The 22,479-nt window shown below is 38.3% G+C and overlaps 1 long non-coding RNA gene across 2 annotated transcripts in view; it reads right to left on the bottom strand.

Annotated features, from left to right (window-relative positions):
* The window catches only part of LOC106084905 (uncharacterized), a 417,203-nt gene that overhangs the window by 48,247 nt on the left and 346,477 nt on the right, over positions 1-22,479 (bottom strand). For both annotated transcript variants that reach the window (XR_009398537.1, XR_009398536.1), the window contains exon 11: positions 13,983-14,006. This is a non-coding gene — a long non-coding RNA (uncharacterized LOC106084905). The remainder of the gene's footprint in view (positions 1-13,982; positions 14,007-22,479) is intronic.

Below are 22,479 nucleotides of genomic sequence, written 5' to 3'. Positions count from 1 at the left end.
GGCAGCTATATCCAAATCTGGACCGATCTGAGCCAAATTAATGAAGGATGTCGATGGGCCTTACACAATCCACTGCCCCGAATTTCATCAAAATCGGATAATAAATGTGGCTTTTGTGGGCCTAAGACCCTAAACCGGAGGATCGGTCTATATGGCAGCTATATCCAAATCTGAACCGATTTGGACCAAATTAAAGAAACATGTCAAAGGGCCTAAGACAACTCACTGTCCCAAATTTCAGCGAAATCGGACCATACATGTGGCTTTTACGGGCCTTAGACCCTAAATCGGAGGATCGGTCTATATGGCAGCTATATCCAAATCTGAACCGATCTGAGCCAAATTGACAAAGGATGTCGAAGGGCCTAACACAACTCACTGTCCTAAATTTCAAAAAAATCGGATAATAAATGTGGCTTTTATGGGCCTAAGACCCTAAATCGGCGGATCGGTCTATATGGGGGCTATATCAAGATATAGTCCGATATAGCCCATCTTCGAACTTAACCTGCTTATGGACAAAAAAAGAATCTGTGCACAATTTCAGCTCAGTATCTCTATTTTTAAAGACTGTAGCGTGATTTCAACAGACAGACGGACGGACATGGCTAGATCGTCTTAGATTTTTACGCTGATCAAGAATATATATACTTTATAGGGTCGGAAATGGATATTTCGATGTGTTGCAAACGGAATGACAAAATGAATATACCCCCATCCTTCGGTGGTGGGTATAAAAATAGAGATATTGAGCTGAAATTTTGCACAGATTCTTTTTTTTTTGTTCATAAGCAGGTTAAGATCGAGGATGGGCTATATCGGACCATATCTTGATTAGGGTCTTAGGCCCATAAAAGCGACATCTTTTACCCAATTTTGCTGAAATTTGGGACAGTGAGTTCTGTTAGGTCCTTCAACTTCCTTCGTTAATATGGCTCAGATAGGTCCAGATTTGGTTATAACTGCCATATAGACCGATCCTCCGATTTAGGGTCTTAGGCCCATAAAAGCCACATTTATTATCCGATTTTGATGAAATTTGGGACAATTAGTTGTGTTAGACCCTTCGACATCCTTCGTCAATTTGGCGGTTCAGATTTTGACATAGCTGCCATTTAGACCGATCCTCTGATTTAGGGTTTTAGGCCCATAAAAGCCATATTTATTATCCGATTTCGCCGAAATTTTTGACAGTGCCTTGTGTTAGGCTATTCGACATTTGGCCCAAATCGGTCCAGATTTGGATATAGCTGCCATGTAAAAGGCGCATTTATAATCCGATTTCACTGAAATTTGACACAGTGACTTACGTTAGGCTTTTCGACATCCCTGTCGTTTATGGTTCAGATCGGGTTTTATTTTTTGATATAGCTACTGCACTTATTAGTATTTGGTCCAGTCGGAACATATTTTTATATAACTGCTATGGGGCATAAGGTATGACATTTTCACCGAATTTTGATGGAAGGTGGTTTACATGTATACCCGAGGTGGTGGGTATCCAAAGTTCGGCCCGGTCGATCTTAACCAATTGAATTGGCCTAGCGACAAATTGATTAATTCAAAAAGTTTTTACACCCCCAATTTCGTTTCTATATTTAACTGAAATCGCATTAGTGAAAAAATTATTTCTATGGGAATCTATCAGGACTTGTAAAAAATTCACGTCATTAAGAAAATTCTCACAACGTATCTTGATCTATCGCTAATGATTGTGTTTGGCAATTAAAGAGTTCCACTCGGCATTGTTATTTTTCAACTTTCAAGTTATTTCGTACATAAAAAGTACGATAACGTGAAAGTTTGCTTGCACTTATGCTCATATAGCTTAACTAAAAACTAATTTCAATTATCCGAATTACGGATTAGCGACAACAAATTTATGCATTTTTAGTGTTTCACTTAGCCGGTTTCAACTGTATTTCAGATATTCTTGCGAATATATTTATGTAATACAAGCTATCAATACCCACTTGTCTCTCCTCTATGGTCGTAGACAATAAAGGACTCTAACTTTCGGGAAGGCGCAGATACCACTGTAAAGTGAATTTAAAATTCGGCTGAACATATTATACAAACTATGGACAGCACTCTTGCAGCGAATGACAGGCCGTCGGGTTTATATGGATGATGGTGGTATTTGTGGTGTTGGCGGCTGTGTCTGGTTGATTGGATGTTTTTCTTTAAACCAAGCCAATGTTGTTTTTGTAAATTTCAATCTCCCTGCAGGACATAATGGTAAACAGGATTTGTTGTTTGTACCACCTCTGGCACATATCTTTGTTGTTAATGCATAATGAGCATATATCATGCACAGGTCCTTAAATGCAAGAGCCTTTAGTTTAAATGTAAAATCATAAAATCCGCAATCAACCTTAATTTGTGGCAACACCGCCCGACGCGGAAAACTATAATAGTTGAAGCGTCCATAGCTGTTTAATTTGCCGCGTCTGAGAATCTCAGCAGCAGACCTGCTGAAGAGACAGGTCGGGTGCGGGTCGCCTCTTTTCATGCTTATATGTACATATGATGATCGAAAATGTTCAACATGCGTGGGCAATGAATTACAAAAATGCCTTTATTTACAAACTGAGATTTTTTTTAATGTGATTTTATAATTCATGAGTTGTAAATAAATGTCCGATTACAACAACAGTCGAACATCCCATGGTTTTATTGTGCCAAAAGTAACGGTTTAAGTTCGCTTTTGGTTATAAAGCACTTCTACCTATGGGAAACTTCGCAAAAAAGTCACCAGTCAATGGCCGATGGATTAACAAGTTTGTGTGGTCCGAAATGTGATTTCAAAAGGCTAAGCTATTCTCCAAGTGCAACTTGGGGGCATGGAAATCTCAAGCCTTACAAGCTTATCTACTGTATAACAAGTAAAAGTGTGCTAAGTTCGGCCGAATCTCATAAACCCTCCATCATGGATCGCATTTGTCAAGTTCTTCGTCCGGTATCTCTTTATAGGCAAACAAAGGATAATGGATAACAATTGCTATGCTTTTGGAGCTATACCAAGTTATGAACCGATTGATGCCATACTTGGCTTTGCTGTTGGAGACCAAAGTGAGTCATTGTGAAAAATTTCAGCCAAATCAGATAAGAATTGCGCTCTATAGTGGTTCAAGAAATCAAATCGGGAGATCTGTTTATATGGGAGCTATTGTTTGCCCAAAAAATAATTGCGGATTTTTTAAAAGAAAGTAAATGCATTTTTAATAAAACTTAGAATGAACTTTAATCAAATATATTTTTGCCATTTTGTTCGATAACCTTTTGCCATCTTCCTGGCAAATTTAGTTTTCCACGCTCATAGAACTTCAGGCCTTTATCTGCAAAAAACTGAACCAAGTGCGATTTTATAGCCTCATCATTGCCGAAAGTTTTACCATTTAAGGAGTTCTGCAAAGATCGAATCAAATGGTAGTCTGATGGTGCAAGGCCAGGCCTATATGGTGGATGCATCAAAAGTTCCCAGCCAAGCTCACTCAGTTTTTGGCGAGTGACCAAAGATGTGTGCGGTCTAGCGTTGTCCTGGTGGAATATGACACCTTTACGATTGACCAATTCTGGTCGCTTCTCCTTGATGGCTGTATTCAATTTGTCCAATTGTTGATAGTAAACATCCGAATTAATCGTTTGGTTCCTTGGAAGCAGCTCAAAATATACCACACCCTTCCAATCCCACCAAACAGACAGCAAAACCTTCTTTTGGTGGATATCAGTCTTTGAAGTGGTTTGAGCTGGTACACCATGCTTGGACCATGATCGTTTTCGACTAACGTTGTTGTAAACAATCCATTTTTCACCAGTCCAAGACTTTTTATGTGATAATGAACGGTTGATTTTGGTATATTTAATTTCTCTCCTATCTCTGCTCAGTTACATGACGATCCAATTCGATTAATGCTTTGATTTGGTCATCATCAACTTCATTTGGCCGACCTGAACGTGGCTCATTTTTAAGTGAAAAATCTCCAGAACGGAATTTGCGAAACCAATTTTGACACTGTCTTCCGTTTAAGGCTTTATCACCATACACATCTCGTAACTTTTTAGCAACCTGCTCCGCGTTTTTTCCTTTACGGAAATAATAAAGTAAAATATGACGAAAATGCTCCTTTGTAGGCTCCATATTAAAATTGACGCCAAACAAACAAATGTAAACAAAATTTCGCGCACTTTTTTTTCTAAAGCAAGCTAAAAGTAACAGCTGATAACTGACAGAAGAAAGAATGCAATTATAGAGTCACAAGCCGTTGAAAAAATTTGTCAACGCCGACTATATGAAAAATCCGCAATTACTTTTTGGGCAACCCATATATCAGGTTATGGACCGATTCGGAGCATATTTAGCATGTATGTCTAAGGTCATAGAGGCAGTGTTAGATGTATTCCTACAATATCGGTCTATAACCAGATATAGCTCCCATATAAACCGATTTCCTGATAGGACTTCTATGGCAAGCAAGTTTTTGCAAGCGCAAGTGCAAGTTGATTCATTTTGTCATTTCGTTTGCAACACATCGAAATATATTCTCTAGATCCTATAATTCTAATTAGCCACGTCCGTCCCTCTGTTGCTTTTAAAAATTACAATATTTTTGTTCAAGTAAATTTTTTACCACAGGCTGGTAAAGTTTGAAGATTTGCTATATTGGACCATATCTCTATACTCGTATAACCTCCTTATTGAACGATCAGCCAATTTAAGGTCATGAGCGCACAAAAGACGGATTACAAACACATTTCCCTGAAATTTAAAAAAAAAAATAATTAAAGTCCAGCCCCCAGATAGACTGATCTAGAGGTAGAAGAACTTTCACCATACTATATTTCACCGTGGCATATTTATTACGCGGTTTTGCTGAAGTGAGTTGTATAAACCCTTACAAATTCTTCCCGAATATGGTGTAGATCGAACCATCTTTGGAAAATGCTGCCCAATAGACCGATCTTCCAATGTAAGGAATTTACCCCATTTATATCCCGATTCTACCGAATTTCTGAAGCAGTGTGCTGTGTTAGACCCCCTAACGTCCTTTATGCTATATAGCTGCTATGGTGCATTTTCGATTGAACTTTGGCGAAATATATATCCAAGGTTGTGGTTATCCAAAATTCGGCCCGGGCGAACTTACTGTCTATTTTAACTCTTATACCCACCACCAACACCACCATATATATATTTGGAGGTCTCGACATTCAGAGACGGTCTAGCCGTTCATCCGTCCGACCCTGGTTTGTTAAAATCATGCTAGCGGTCGTTATTTTGCACAGATACTTCATATTAATGTTGGTCGAAATCGGTCAATAATCTGATATAAGTTAGGTTAGATTGAAAAGAGGGTGCAGACATTAACCCACCCCATACCACTATGGACATACACCTAAGAGAGTAATCGGCTTGTTGTGAGCTCTAAAAACTGTAAAGTAACCTCTACAAAGAAAATTTTAAGTTAGGAATTCCGTTCTACTTACAATATCCTAAATTGTTTTCAATACCATTCCCCTTTGTTGGTTCATGTCTGTTATTATGTCTCCACGTAAGTGCCGGTATCTGTTAGGCGCATAAGCCGGGCAATAACAAAGGAAATGCTTCAATGACTCATCATCTTTTCCGCATGCCCTACACATGCTATTACTTGCCGCACCGAGTTTATATAGTGAGCTCGTAGTCATATGTGTCCCGTTATGATATCAATAGCTATACTGATCCCGAAAGGCTTCAGGTTAATCAAGTTTACTGACGGCAGTCCTCTGGCCTTCACCGCCTAATCGTCTGCCCTTTCATTTCGCCTTACTCCCTTATGGCCCGGCACCCAAACGATGCGGATTTTGCCATCCTCAGAGAAGGCGTTAATCTCCTTCTTACACTGCAAGACTGTTCGTGACCTCACCGTCCCGGTTGTTATTGCGCTTATGGCAATTTTACTGTCGGTAAAGAATTTCACACTCGAAGTTCTCGCGTTAGCACTACAACACTTCACGCATTCCGTGATCGCCCGGATCTCCAACTGCAGGACCGTATTATGGTCTGGCAGTCTAAAACATATCTCAGTCCCTGGGTTCTCAATGTAAACCCCCAGGCCCACTCCGTTCCCTAGCTTTCGTCAATCCAATACTGTCCTTTCGTCAATCCTTACCGTCCCGGTTGTTAGCAATAAACCACTTCACGCATTCCGTGATCGCCCGGATCTCCAACTGCAGGTCCGTATTATGGTCAGGCAGTCTAAAACAGATCTCAGTTCCTGGGTTCTCAATGTATCCAATACTGTGTCGATGGCAGCAGTGCCTCGTACTCGACCTCAAGGTTCATCTCATTTATTCTATCGGAAACCTGATATAGATCCCATGTATACCGATCTCTCGATCATCCTTGTTCGGTTCGTAAAACCTTTAACTTTTGCTGGTTTGACAGAAGTTTCATATGTAGAATAAAATTATGCTCTACAACTTAATTTATTTTGTATAAATTTTTAGCAGAATCCATGGTGTTGGGTTCACAAGATTCGGCCTAGCCGAACTTTGCACCCGTTTACTTGTTTTTTGATACTCTTATCAAATAAGTTGAAGTTCAAAAGTAAACATGGCATGAAGTTTGCTTAGTGCTTTTTTGTGGCACAAAGTTATAGTGTGGGGTATTGTTGATTCCCATCAGAGGTCTTTGTCTGTCGCTATAGTATATTTTGCTTAACAAAAATTTCTTCTTTATACCCAAAGATTTCTTTAATTGTAAGGACATCAGTCTTAGAACATTGTGTCTCACAAATATTTAAATTAATATACATGTGTGCTATATCGACTTTATGCCAATTGCAGGCTTGCGTTTGTGCCCCTTTTATGAACTTCAAATATTTTGACACATGTTCTCCATTTACATTTTGTTATACAAAATTTTCATTTAAAATCAAATCGTCTGAGCAAAGATCAATATTGGACATGGCAAGTGGGGTCAAGGATTTCAGTATAATGATATTACTCAAATATTTCTGTTTGTGTGAGATAAGCAAAAATGAATTTTAGATTAGTATATGGACCATTTGAGAGTATGGGACTTTGTGAAAGTTGTATTGTTCGCATTACGAGAACCCATGCAAATGGTTGTAACGTCGACAACGCAAGCTAAAATAAAATCTTGTGAATGTTTGTAAAAAGAAATAAAACATCAAATTTTTTCCTCGATTTTTTCCTTAAACTTAAACACTGTTCAACATTCATTTCCATGCATGTACAAAAGTATATATATGGGCCTAAATATGACTTTTAAAATGAACAGTAATAGGATATACCATTAAAAAAAAAAAAAAACAAGTAATAAGGCGTTAAGTTCGGCCGGGCCGAACTTTGGATACCCACCACCTCGGGTATATATGTAAACCAACTTTCATCAAAATCCGGTGAAAATTGCATACCTTATGTCCCATAACAGTTATATCGAAATATGTTGCGATTTGGACCAAATACTTATAATTACAAGTCATTTTTCAATCGGGTATAGCAAAATATTGGAATTTTTAGTAGTTACATCTAAAAATAAACCGATCTGAACCATATACGACACGGATGTCGAAAAGCCTTACATAAGTCACTGTGTCAAATTTCAGTGAAATCGGATTATAAATGCGCCTTTTTTTGGGGCCAAGACTTTAAATCGAATATCGGTCTACATGGCAGCTATATTCAAATCTGGACCGATTTGGGCCAAGTTGCAGAAAAATGTCGAAAGGCCTAAGACAACTCACTGTCTAAAATTTCAGCGATATCGGACAATAAATGCGCCTTTTATAGCCCCAAAACCTAAAACCGAGAGATTGGTCTATATGGCAGCTATATTCAAATCTGGGCCGATCAGAGCCAAATTGAAGAAAAACATCGAAGGGTCTAAGACAACTCACAAATTTCAGCGATATTGGACATTAAATGCGCCTTTTATGGCCCCAAAACCTAAAATCAAGATCGGTCTATATGGCAGCTATATCCAAATCGGTACCGATCTGAGCCAAATTAACAAAGGATGTCAAAAGGCCTAACACAAATCACTGTCCCAAATTCAGCAAAAGCGGACAATAAATGCGCCTTTTATGGCCCCAAAACCTTGAATCGAGAGATCGGTCTATATGGCAGCTATATCCAAATCTAGACCGATTGTGGCTAAATTAACGAAGGATGTCGAAGGGCTTAAAACAACTCACTGTCCCCAATTTCCGCAAAATCGGATAACAAATGTGTCTTTTATGGGCCTAGGACCCTAAATCGAAAAATCAGTCTATATGACAGCTATATCCAAATCTGAACCGATCTGAGCCAAATTAAAATAGGATGTCAAAGGGCCTAACACAACTCACTGTCACAAATTTCAGCAAAATCGGATAATTAATGTGGCTTTTATGGGCCTAAGACCCATGCCGGTCGATATGGCAGCGATATCCATATGTGGACCGACCTGGGCCAAATTGAAAAAGCATATCAAAGTGCTTAACACAACTCAATGTCACAAATTTCAGCAAAATTTGATAATAAATGTGTCTTTTTTGGGCCTAAGACCCTTAACCGACAGATCGGTCTATATGGGGGCTATATCAAGTTATAGTCCGATGCATCTTCGAACTTAACCAACTTATGGACAAAAAAGAATCTACCCAAAGTTTCAGCTCAATATCTTAATTTTTAAAGGCTGTAGCGTGATTTCAACAGACAGACTGACTGACGGATGGACGGACATGTCTAGATCGTCTTAGATTTTTGCGCTGATCAAGAATATATATACTTTATAGGGCCGGAAATGGATATTTCGATTTGTTGCAAATGGAATGAAAAATTAATATAACACCAGCTTTCGGTGTTGGGTATAGAAACTTTATCCTCGCTGAATAACAAATCAAGTTATAGGCCGATTCGGACTTGTAGAAGTCATTGTGCAATATTTCAGTTCATTCGGATAAATATTGCGTCTTGAAGGGGCTCAAGAAGCAAAATCGGGAGATAGGTTTATATGGGAGCTGCATCAAGCTATTGATCGATTCAGACCATACTAGACAAGTATTGTGTGTTGAAAGTCATGAGAGAAGCCGTTGTACAAAATTTCTGCCAAATCGGATGAGAATTACGCCCTTCAGAGGCTGAAGAATTCAAAATCCCAAATCGACTTATATGGCAGCTATATCAGGTTATATACCGATGTGCACCGTATTTAGCACAGTTATTAGAAGTCATAACAAAACACTTCATACAAAATTTCAGCCAAGTCGGATAAGAATTGCGAGCTCTATTGGCTCAAGAAGTCAAGCTCCAAGATAGATTTGTATGACAGCTATACCAGATTATGAACCGATTTGAATCGTACCTAACACAGTTGTTGGTAGTGATACCAAAACACTACGTGCGAAATGTTCAAAACGGAAGAGAATTACGCCCTCTAGGGGCTCAAGAAGTCAAGACCCAAGATCGGTTTATACGACAGCTATATCAAAACATGAACCGATTTGAACCATACTTAGCAGAGATGTTGGAAGTGACACCAAAACACCACGCGCAAAATTTTAGTCAAAGCGAACAAGAATTGCGTCCTCTAGAGGCTCAAGAAATCAAGACCCAAGATTGGTTTATATGGCAGCTATATCAAAACATGGACCTATTTGGCCCCTTTACAATCCCAACTGACCTACACTAATAAAAAGTTTTTGTGCAAAATTTCCAGCGGCTAGTTTTACTCCTTCGAAAGTTAGCGTGCTTTTGACAGACAGACGGACGGACATGGCTAGATCGACATAAAATGACATGACGATCAGGAATATATATACTTTGTGGGGTCTCAGACGTATATTTCTGGGTGTTTCAAACAGAATGATGAAGTTAGTATACCCCCATCCTATGGTGGAGGGTATAAAAAAGTCAACCGATTATCTTTCGCAAACCAAGCAAAGCCATAATTTCATTCTGCTCAAAAGTACAAAAATTAAAGTTTTTCTAAAATACCATAAGATGTTTGGTTTGTGCAGCACAGCAAGTCCACAATAGCAAATGTTTTGAATAATTTTGGGATTTCCTTGGTTTCAATATGTTCGCTTTTGACTGTCACTTAAATTAAATCGGTAATGATAAAAAATGCTGAACCAGTGAGGGATGATCAAACTTAGCACGGACGCTGAAAGCCTTGATATAAGTCGGTGTGTTAAATTTCTGTCAAACTGCTTAAAATTTTCGGCTTCTAGGGGATCAACAAGTCAAATCGCGAGATTCGTGTATATGGTGGCTGTAATTGAATCGGTAGATCAGTTTATATGCAACAATAATGCTAAGGATGGGTCGTCGTAACGTCCGCGAATCGTGTGTTGATGTGTGTCCGACCCACCTGTATGTATGGCAATTCTTTTCTTTAATCAATAAAAACCTTTCATTCTTGTGATATTCATGCTCATGGTCAAACAGTCCGTATATCCCCTTTAGGAGATTAGTGACAAAAATTAACAATCTCAACTTGTGTATTTATTATATCGAGCGGCTATTTTCAGTCGTTCCAAAAGATATCATGTTTTGGACTATACTTTAGAAAGTATAGGCCTTTATTTCCTATGATGGTGGGTGTGAAGAGTGAATTTTTCTTTTCGTATTTCGTCCCATCCTTTTGTACATATATTGTATTGTATTGTACTTGTGGCCACTACCAGCTTGTACAGCCTTTTGTGCAACAAAATTCCCTGAGTTGCGTCAATAAATTGTTGCTGTCACTAGCCATATATCTATGCATCGATTGTGTCAGGCCAAATGTTTCTAAATCGAAAACCTTTTTGCATATGCTACATGTGCACATTCATAACATACATGTGCACAAAAGTCTAAATGGCATATTTACCAATATACGCATAGACTTTAAGTCCCATCGAACTCGTTTTGTTTTGATGAGTTCTTCAGTTGTTTGCAAATGTTTGAGTGTATTCTTCACATAGTGAACTTAAATATAGGATTTTGGCTAACCTCATTGTGCAATGTTTGATTAAGTGTGTGAATGGGTGTGTAAGTATGTTAGTGGATGTGTTATCACAAAATGATCGATTTTTTGTTTGATTTAATTTTGCTTTAGTTTTAGTCTCATAACAAGGAAATTCGGGGAAGAACCAAGTAGACACTGTACTTTAAAAATAAACTGCAGTGGTTATATAATTTAAAGATGTGAAGAACAAACACCTAATTGATTTAAGATATTAGTAAAAATTCTGCTGTGGTATGTTCGCCTCACAAGTATCGTAGGTGGGTCCAGAGTGTATCCTTGAATAGTATTGGTAAAAAATAAAATAAAAAAGTTTTCCGCTTAGTAATTTTTTCGGTTTATTCATTTCAAAAAGACAATTTTTGTCCAAATCTGTCAAAAAATTTTTAAAAAAAAAATTTTGTTTTTTTCAGAAATAGCTAAGGATCATAATTTAAGATTTTGTGACTATATTTTATTACACTGAACAATATTTAACTGTTATTTTATAAAAATTCCCATAGAAAGGTGATATGGCTTGATTAAAATAGTAGCTCAATGTATAAAAAACCTATATCGGTCTTAGTCAAAATTGCGTAACAGCTGTACTTTTAAATTAGAATAACGTCATGGAGACAAACCATCGATTCATCGTACTGTGTGTCATAAATGCGTGCCACGTCTACGGTTATGGTCCAAAGGAAAAAGAGATGCCATGATGTTTGTAACACCCATGATTTAGCTTCAGTCTCTGGTACTGCACCAACCATTTCATATGAATTTGGTTACCCAGTGTGCGTATGACCACTATTCGACAATTATGCTCACATACGCCATACGCCACCTTGAACACCAACGTTTCACTTCAAAATCCTTGGCAATTACTTACTTGCAAATCAATTCACCAAATCATTGGTCTTACAAACTCTATGCAACCTCCTTTTACACTGGAACATAACCGTGGACATGATACCTATATCGGACATACTGTAAAAAAACTGTTACAGAGATATTTTGCATGAATATACTGCTTAAGAATAACAAAATGCAAAACCTTTATCAGACCAAAGAAAAGATGAAGAAAAAGGGAAAAGGTTGAAAATGAAATAAACACAAACCAACATCAATGCAATGCGTGCCCTTCAAATTCTCTTTCGTACGTAAGTAAAACGGGGAGAAGTGCAATTTGAAGTAACAGCATAGCCAACAAAACAAATTGGTGATTGGCTCCCAGTATACCCAAAGAAGAAGGTGGGGTGTATGAAATACATAGACCGGAAGAGAAATGGAACAAAATAAACCGGCGATCGAAGCATGTGGAAAATGTTTTTTGTCTCTAAAGTTAGTCTGAGTGTGACTGCTGCTGATGACGTTGTTAAGATATCTAAATCTTTTTCGATTTCTATGAAATACACCAGATATTTCATAAGAGAATCCTCCAAGCCAAAGTTCGTGAGGATGGGAAAGCAAATAACTGCAGTATTACAAAATTAGTAAAAATCGGACTAACATATATAAGGGAGCTTTATCCAAATCTAAACCGATTTCATTCAATTTCAATAGGCTTTGTCTTTATTCTCTGTGCCAAATTTGAAGGCGATCGAATGAAGGCGATTTGAAGGCGATCGACCTGTACTTTGTACACAAAATAATATGAACAGACGATAGATATAGCTAAATTGAATCAGAAAGTAATTCCGAGTCTAGGCGTATATTAATCAATGGGCTTATCTCTCTTTGTTCTGGTTGCTACTAACGGAAGCACTAAGCTATAATACCCTGTTCCCCAGTAGTGGTTGATCTTAGACTAGTTTTTCGAAAAGTTCTTCTTCCTCTCGGTTAGGCCAGGTTTAAATGGCAGTCTGCCATCAGACTCACTTCCACGCTTTCATTCATTGTGATACCACAGGAACAGAAGAAGGAAGATGCCTTCTATTTCCTACCGTTAAACCATCCAGATTGCTTTAAAAACGCGAATGCTCACATCCTCTAAATCAGACAGGTTCTCAAAGAAATGAGAACCTAAAATGAAACTCCTTCTAACTGCTAGTGTACAGCAGTTGTTCCATAGTCTCTTCTTCTTTGATGTCCTTACAGCTTCTGCGTTGCTGGCAAACTTTCGTCTGTCAGCATGTTTTCCGATTACACAGTGACCTGTCATGACGGACAAAATGATTGAGACGTCTCTTCTAGCCAATGACAGCAAAGCAGTAGACCTCTTCAAGTCTAGATGAGCCCACATAGTTTTGGAATGCTCACAGCCCCCTTTTTGTGACCATCTATCATTCATTGTCCTTCGGGCCTGGTCCTGAAAACTTAGCTTACATGTCGCTAGAGGCATACCCACACATTCCAGTGTCCCTGGAGTGTGTTGGGTAGTTTCTAGTCTCGCAAGCTCGTCTGATGGGTTATCTCTGTGGCCCGGCACCCAAAACAGGGGAATTGTGAACTGTTCAGCCATCTCGTTGAGAGATCTGCGACAGTCGAGAGCGGTTTTTGTGTTCAGAAATACGTTCTCCAGGGATTTAATGGCTGCCTGGCTGTCTGAGAATGACATTATTTCTTAGCCATTCCACCACTTCTTTAATTGCAAGGATCTCTGCTTCATACACACTGCAGTGGTCGGGTAACCTCTTCGATATGACCAGTTCTAGATCTTTAGAATATACCCCAAAGCCCACCTGGCCGTTTAGTTTGGAACCATCCGTATAGAAGTCAATGTAACTTCTGTTACCAGGGATATCGTAGTTCCAATCGGTTCCATCAGGAATAGTGGTACAGTAATTTTTATAAAAAAGCGACTCAGGTAGGGTGTAATCCACACTGCCTGGAACATCGGAACATTTTCCCCTAGATCTGAATAAAATTCAAACTGGGATGGTAATGCATGCTACCATGCATTTGGTTTGGTGGAAGTTTTGGTTAGAAGATCTATTAAGTCCGACCTGGTCGAACTCAGCTCCAATTCTATTCAATTATTTCTTTACTATGCTATTGCAAAACTTACCTGATCCCAAGAAATTGCATTGTTCTGTAAGCAGAAGAAAAATATATTTGTCAATATTTGTTGTATGTATAAAACTATGGGAATTTTTAAATTTTCATTTACAACTAAATATAATCAAAAAACAAGGATTTCAGCATTCTTACCAGTTACAATAGCCAACACTAAGAATGTGCAAAGTTCGGTTGAAAATCGGTAACCTTAGGATTCTGCTTAAAATTTCCACTAATGAACTTAGATGAGGATCGTATTTGTACTTAACGTACCTAGGGTTCGTAAACGACTAATCGTGAGATCGGTTTATATTGGAGCTACATCAGGCTATAGACCCATTTGGACAATACCATGACTGCTGGAAATCATGATAAGCCACTACATACAAAATCGGATAACAATAGTGGTTTCCAGGAGGCTCAAGACTTTAAATCGGGAGATCGGTTTATATTGGCGTTATATCAGGTTATGAACCGACTTGGACGGAACTTGGCACTATTGATACAAGTTGTAACAGAACAATCCGTGCAAAACCTGCGAAGTCGGAGAACAATTGCGTCATGTAGGGGTACAAGATGGGTTTATATGGGAGCTATATCAGGTTATGCACCAATTCTGACTATACGTAGAACGTTGGGCGAAAGTTAAAGCTGCACCCTTAAGGAGCTCAAAAAGTTATATTGAAGGATTGGTTTATACAATAGTTCAATTATTACGCGTGCTGTTTGGCATGTTGCACCGTCTTGTTGAAACCACATGTCATGCAAGGCAAGCTCTTGCATTTTGGGCAAAAAAAAAAGTTGGATATCATATCACGTTACACAACATTAAGATTCGCATTATCTTTAAAGAAGTACGGTCCAATAATGCCTCCAGCCCATGTGCGTGACCTTTTTAATATTTTAATAGAATAAGTATTATTTTAGTGTTAAATAGGCAAAAGTTCATTCATTAGTGTAACATAATATTTTGAGAAAAAAGTCGAAAAGTCGTTAAACTAATGAAAAAGGTCCATAATTGACTTGCCGGATAGAAATGTAGTGTAGTCAAAGAAACCTTGTCCACTACTTATTAGGGTGATGACTGTTATAGAACTTAGTTCCCCTGTAAAATATATTTCAATGAGTTTTTATTAAAGGTTAATTTAAAATTTACACATAAGGCGATTCGATAAAAAACAACCTCACGAACAAAATGATTTAAAAAAATTTCGCTTCAAAGCGGCTTGTATGTGATTTTTTTCAGTATTTAAACAAAATAAAATTTATTTTGGTCATCAATACTTTTGAGAAAATAAAATCAACAAGACATCACCCTAATGTCAAAATTTTGATATCAGACTCGAAGGATAAATCGGTTTTTATTAAATAGGACTGAAAGTTAAATTGAAATGGCCAAAATTATTAATTCTTCATTTCTCAAAAGGATATATACGACAGTTCTTAAGGACTGTTATATACAAAGTCCAATTTGCCGCTGGAAACGTCTTTACTCCAAGAACTCTGAAATCAATCGCATGCGTTTTGTGACTATAAACACAAAAACACATATATATATATATATGTATGTGTGTAACCATCAACCATCACTACTTCAAAAATAGAGAGTCCTAAATGTTTTTTGTTGTCCTTCTGTGTTGTCACTTGAATATAGGCTGTTGGATGTGCAGTCATGTCTGTGTGGTTAGTTTTCTGTTTTGACCACGTTTACAAAATTTTTCGATTGCCATTCTAAACGGAAAATAAAACCCTTTCAATTTTTTGTTGCGTAAAAGGTAACCAAATATTGATTTATGCCTGTCCCCGGCTGTCAAGGTCCGGGTGTTGTGTACTATCAGTTGGTCGTTGGAAATGTATTGGCCTTTTGTTGGGGGCGGGTGTGCTCTTACATGTATGTGTGTATGTAGTCTGGCTTATTTATTTTGTAAATGTATTTGACTTCATATGTCATTATTTGAATGACTTTTGATGCAATGGCAATGTGTCAAACACAAAAAATGGGAAACCCGTTAAACTAACAAATACCGAAATTGATTGAAGCCAGATAAAATTGCACTAAATTCACACACACACACACACTCACACACACAAAGTGTTGTGATTCCCCTTTTACACACTGGGGGGGCAGGGGATCTCCGCATACATTTTTTATAAATTCTATGGCGTTATAGCAGTTTTTGCTTTGGTGCTTCGTTGTGATGTTGTCAAAGAGATTTCAACACTTTTTGTGTTTCGCCTCATCCTTGTCTCTGTTTGTTGCGGGGGTAATGGCTGGAGCGAATGACTTAAACCATTGACAGACACATGAATTGGAAAACGTTTAGAAATGAAATAAATAATGGTTATAAACGCCAACAGTTTGCAAGCCAGATTTGAATATTTCATAGCAACCGAAGAGACGATTTGAATTTTGTGAATAGCGGTCTAACCATAGGAATTGTTTGATCCTTGATAGTGTTTGTTAAAGTGGGAGCTTTGACGCGATGCAATAATTGAAGCATTTTGTGATGAGAGCAGCCTTTTGAATTTATGCTTCTATCCGTAAAAAACATTTCCAATGCTACTATCTAAGAGAAACTTAGAAATATTTAAAGAATTTACAGACATTCGATTATTAAATTTGTGGAATTTAAATAGATTTTTTAAGGGAAAAGGAGAAATAAATCTACTATCCTACAATTCGGTTCACTTATGGAAAAAAGTCTGCTGGTAATGGCAAAGACAATGTCGTACACTGAAACAACAAATTAAAATAAATACAACTACTCTTTATTTATTTAAACAACAAATATTCCAGTTTAAACATTCTACAGTGCATTTCTTTATTTTGATACTCTCCACCATAGGATGGGGGTATACTAATTTTCATCGTCATTCCGCTTGTAACATCTTGAAATATGCGTCTTGATCGCCTTGTCATTTTAAGTCGATCTAGCCATGTTCGTCCGTCTGTCGAAAGCACGCTAACTTTCGAAGGAGTAAAGCTAGGCGCTTGAAATATTGCACAACTACTTTTTTTAGTGTAGGTCAGTTGGGATTGTAACTGGGCTAATTCGGTCCATGTTTGATATCCGATTTGATTGAAATTTTGCACGTGGTGTTTTGGTATCATTTCCAACAACTGCGCTGAGTATGGTTCAAATCAGTTCATGTTTTGATATCGCTGCCATATAAACCGATCTTGGGTCTTAACTTCTTGAGTCTCTGGAGTGTGCAAACCTCACCCAACATCTGTATTTAGTAAGTTTTTGCTGAAAAACGATCATATTCTGCTCTTATCAAATGGTAAAAAGTTGACTGCAGCCTAAAAAATTCACAGATATGCAAAAAAAAGTTTCTTAACTCTTATCATGTCCATAGTGGCATGGGTGGATACCTACTCTCAGCATCTAATGCTGACTGAGATAGGATTTGAACCCATCTTCTACGCAGACGATGTTAGTAAAAAACTGGTTTAATGAATTCAATCATGGCCGACGCTGGCTCAAATACGAATACGTGAAGATTGTCCAATAACAGCCGTTATGCCAAAGAATATTCGACGTATCGTGAGATAGAGGCATCCTTGGTTTCTGCCACCATTGTACATTCGATGTTGCATGAACATCTGGTCGTAAAAAACGTATCTTCTTGTTGGTTCTCGCATAAAACCAAAAGTCTCGTGCCCAGAAATGTTGAAAAAATACGATCGTATTGTTTTGTATCGATATGAGCACGATATAAATCATCAATCGACCGTGTGGGTCTTCGACGACCAGCCAAATCCGAGGAAAGTTGTTCGAGGTAGATGCACTTCGAAGAAAATGGTCGCCTGTTTCTTCGGCATAACTGGTCATGTGGGGACTGCTCGGCTTGAGCAACGCAGCACGGTCAATTCGAAGTGGTACACCACCATTTCTTTGCCTGAAGACTTTTAAGAAATCCGAATCATTGTTCACCATTACAATACGAGCTCTTACATATCGGCTAAAACCAGCGCCTTTTCAACCGACCAAAACGTTGAATTGATGGCTCATACACAGTACAGCCCTGACTTGGCGCCTAAAGACTTCTTTTTATACCGGTACATTAAGAAAATAATGCGTGGTCAATGATTTCCATCGCAAGAAAATGCTGTTAAACCGTTCTATGTTTTGGAGGTGATTGAAGAATGCTGGAGAAAACTTTGAAAAACAATCACATATTCTTCCTCTAACACAAAGGTAACTTGCAGTACCCAATGACTATTTCTGTCTATAATGGTTGAGAGAAGGCGCTTCCGCCAATAGCTTCAGCATAGAGTGTGTCACCTTAATAGTGGGTATTTTTCATTCATACGTTGTCTACTACTAATCCACAGAAGAGTGTGCATCTTGCAAGGCTGTAGGCTCTATGTTATGTAACCTATCCCATATAAGGGTTCAAAAGCAAATGTCCTTCTTGTGCCATTAGAAGAAATGTCATATTGAATGTCCCGACATGGGAGCATCTTATACAATATATAAAAATCAATTTGTGTTTGTATGTATGTTTGTGTGTTCCTTATAGACTCGGAAACGGCTGAACCGATTTTCTTGAAATTTTCACAGACGGTGCATAATGATCCCGTGGTGAAAATAGGGTACTACATTTTTTGATATTTGACACTCCCCCTTACCCTAATTTTCAGAAACGCCAGATCTCGGAGATGGGTGATGCGATTTAAGAGAAATTTTGTGTGCTCTCATATAGTACCCTAAAAATGAAAATTTTGTGTCCAAATTTCGGATGGGGTACCAAGGGGGGCCGCCCCACCCTAAAACCTACCAAACATATATTTAGACAAATCACGACAATATGGGATAAGAAAACGTATCTGATATCCATTTGTCGGACCAAGTGCCCCTAATTCGGACATATTTACCGACCATGGCAATATCGGCCTTAAATGAAAGGTATTTGCGAGTAGAATACGAATCTGATATCCAAATGTGGGACCACGCTTCTGGGGGTACACCCCTTCCCCAAAACACCTCCCAAATAGGACTTATTTACTGACCATGGTAATATGGGGCTTAAATAAAAGGTATTTGAGTGTAGAATTAAAATCTGATATCCAAATTTGAGACCAAGTGTTTGGGGGACTGCCTCTCCCCAAAAACCTCCCCCAAAGGGGACACATTTACGACCATAACCACATGGGTCTTGAAAGGTATTTGGGAGTAAAGAACACCTCTCCCCCGAAAACACCACTAAATCAGACATCATGAGAATATCGGGCTGAAATAAAGTATTTCAAGAATGGAGTACACCTTACATCCAAACTTAAATTCGTAAACCAATAAAGATCATATGGGATTCAGATATAGGCACTTATATTGTTAAACTGTTAGTCAAGTTAGCATGGTATTTCACTAAAAGCTCTTTAATTGTCGAAAATAAATATTCCAAGGAAACTTTTTTTCCATATAAAGTAAAAGAAGGCGCAGCGGAGCGGGCCCGGGTCAGATAGTCTTTCATAAAAATCGTATCAAATATAGATATGCTAAGTTTCTGTATGTGTCGATCATCCGGTGCTATTATAAAGCGGGCCCGGCCAAAATTTGCCCCCTTACATGTTTTTGTAAACATTTCTTTCCAAGTAGCGCAGAATAAAAATTATTTTAAGTTTCGGATCTTTCAAGAAATGCGCGAACTATAAACAAGTAAGAGCGTGCTAAGTTCGTCCGGGCCGAATCTTATATACCCTCCACCATGGATCGCATTTGTCGAGTTCTATGCGCGGTATTTCTTTTTAGGCACACAAAGAATATTGAATAAGAACTGTTATGCTATTGGAGCTATATCAAGTTATAGTCCGATTTGGACCATAAATGAATGCTGAACATTGTAGAAGTCATTGTGTAACATTTCAGTTTATTCGGATAAGAATTGCCCCTTGCAGGGGCTCAAGAAGCAAAACGGAAGATAGGTTTATATGGGAGCTACATCAAGCTATAGATCGATTCAGACCATATAAGATACGTATGTTGAAGGTTATGAGAGAAGCCTTTGTACAAAATTTCAGCCAAATCGGATGAGAATTGCGCTCTCTAGAAGCTTAGGAAGTCAAAATCCCAGATCGGTTTATATGGCAGCTATACCAGATTATGAACCGATTTGAATCATACTTAACACAGTTGTTGAAAGTGATACTAGAACACTACGTCAAAAATTTCAGTCCAATCGGATGAGAACTGCGCCCTCTAGAGGCCCAATCTACCTACACTAGTAAAAGGTAATTGTGCCAAATTTCAAGCGGCTAGCTTCGAAAGTTAGCGTGCTTTCGACAGACAGACAGACGGACGGACGGTCGGACGGACATGGCTAGATCGACTAAAAACGACATGACGATAAAGAATATATATACCTTATGGGATCGCAGAGGCATATTTCGAGGTGTTACAAATAGAATGACAAATTTGGTATACATCCACCCTATGGTGGAGGGTATGAAAATCTCTCTACTATTCCAATCGTTAGTTAGACAAATTCCACTAAATTCCACTGCTTTTTAAATTACAACCACCACATTCAAAGATATTTTCATAAATTTCTAAAGTTGTTTTTTTTTAGTCACTAGCTTAGCATTTGGATCGTTCGTATTTATGTTTGCTTCTTACATTCGCATAAAAGTTCTAAATTCTCAGTTAATGAAGAGCAAACTTTGTAACGATTTCTTAATTATTGCCCATTCATGGACATAAGCAAGCGAAAGAAATTCTTGGGAAACTAATGAAAGAATCTACCATCGTGATAAGTGTTAATATACGAACTGCAAGTGCAACTGCAATGTTGCCGGCATAAAAAATGTCTAAAAGCTGTAACAAACTGGCATAATTTACAGCATACGAGCATAGCTTGGTGGCTGCAAACTAATAACAAGGACAATGGCAGAAACTTTAATCAACAAACGAACAAGGAAAGACAATAAAAATTCGAGTTTGTTTTTTTTTTGGTACTTGGCTAAGCTCTTTATGAGTATTAGAGATGTAAAACACACTGTCGGTAAATCAGACTAATACCCAAAGAAATGAGAAGATACATCCAATCTCCTTCTACAGCCAAAAATTCGTATAGCAAATGTTCTATACTTTTTTGTACTCTACACCATCGTTGTGGTACAGTGTACTATGAAGTTGGGCAATTGTTTGCATGCTCTTTTCGAGCGGTATTAGTCACAACTTTGGTCCGATATCTGCAAAATTTTCTACAAGACATTATATTCAATGTCGCAAAATGTGTGGACAATTTTATTAGAATCGGTTTTAGTTGAAATATAGCTTCCATATCGGTCTTTCCTCAGAAATCTTTACAAAATTTAGCGTGGGGTTCTTTATTTGACATTTCAATGCGTATGTTCATCGAAATCGGTTCAGATATACATATAGCTCACATATAAATCTTTCAATATATCGGTCCTTGGACCGGAACGAGCTTGCTCACCCACAGGAGCTTGACGAGGATCGCCACCTCCACATGAAAATGTGGCTTCAACAACAACAACAAATTGCTGCGACAACTGCTGTGAGGCTAAGGAAGCTTTTCTTTGGTTATGTAGCTGCACAGTGTTATCCTTGATACAGTGCATGGTGTTTCAGGCAGAGTGGATCATACATCGCCTGAACCGCTTTTTGATAGAAAGTTTGTACCACAATTCCTGATAGAACCGATTGGAACTTTAACATCATTTATATAGAGGTAGTGTGGTATGTTTATAGAGGTAGTGTGTGTGCAAATCCTTGAAAATTGATGAAGTGTTGGAATGGCTAAGATGTAATCCCATAACGACGCCGGGTATAAATATCTAAGGCATCCAAGCCATTAAATCTCTGAGGTCACATTTCTGAAATCAAGAACCGCTCTTGACTGTCGCAGATCTCTCAATGAGATGAGATGAGATGAGATGAGAGACTAAAAATTTCAAAATTCACCTGTTCTGGGTGCTGGGCGACATAAATATCCCAGGGAATTGTAGATTAGACGATCTTGCGAGACTAGGAACTACCTTACTCATTCCAGGGGAACTGAAATCTGTGGGTATACCTCTAGCGAAATGTTAGTCTTCATAATGAGGCCCGAATGGAAACGAATCAAAGGTGGTCACAAAGTACAGGCTGTGATCACTCTAGTCAAGACTTGAAGAGGTCTACCGTTTTGCTGTCATTGGCTACAACAGATGTCTCAGTCTTTGTGTCCGTCATGGCAGGTTGCGAAATAAGACTTCTGCAAAAGCTATGTCAAGTAAAAGAAAACTTAAGAACATGTGCTGTGTGTGTGTCAGAAGGAGTCTAGCATTAGGTGTTCATTTCATTAGGAGGCCATAGTAGCGCAGAGGTTTGCATGTCCGCCTATGACGCTGAACGCCTGGATTCGAATCCTGGCGAGAACATCAGAAAAAATTTTCAGCGGTGGTTTTCCCCTCCTAATGCTGGCAACAAAGAGGTGTTGCACTGTAGCACGCCGTTCGGACTCGGCTATAAAAAGGAAGCCCCTTATCATTGAGCTTA

This window comes from Stomoxys calcitrans, chromosome 5 (assembly GCF_963082655.1).
Source record: "Stomoxys calcitrans chromosome 5, idStoCalc2.1, whole genome shotgun sequence".
In the NCBI taxonomy this organism is placed as follows: Eukaryota; Metazoa; Arthropoda; class Insecta; order Diptera; family Muscidae; genus Stomoxys; species Stomoxys calcitrans.
Note: the sequence above shows the minus strand (reverse complement) of the source record. Positions and strands in the feature narration are given on the sequence as shown.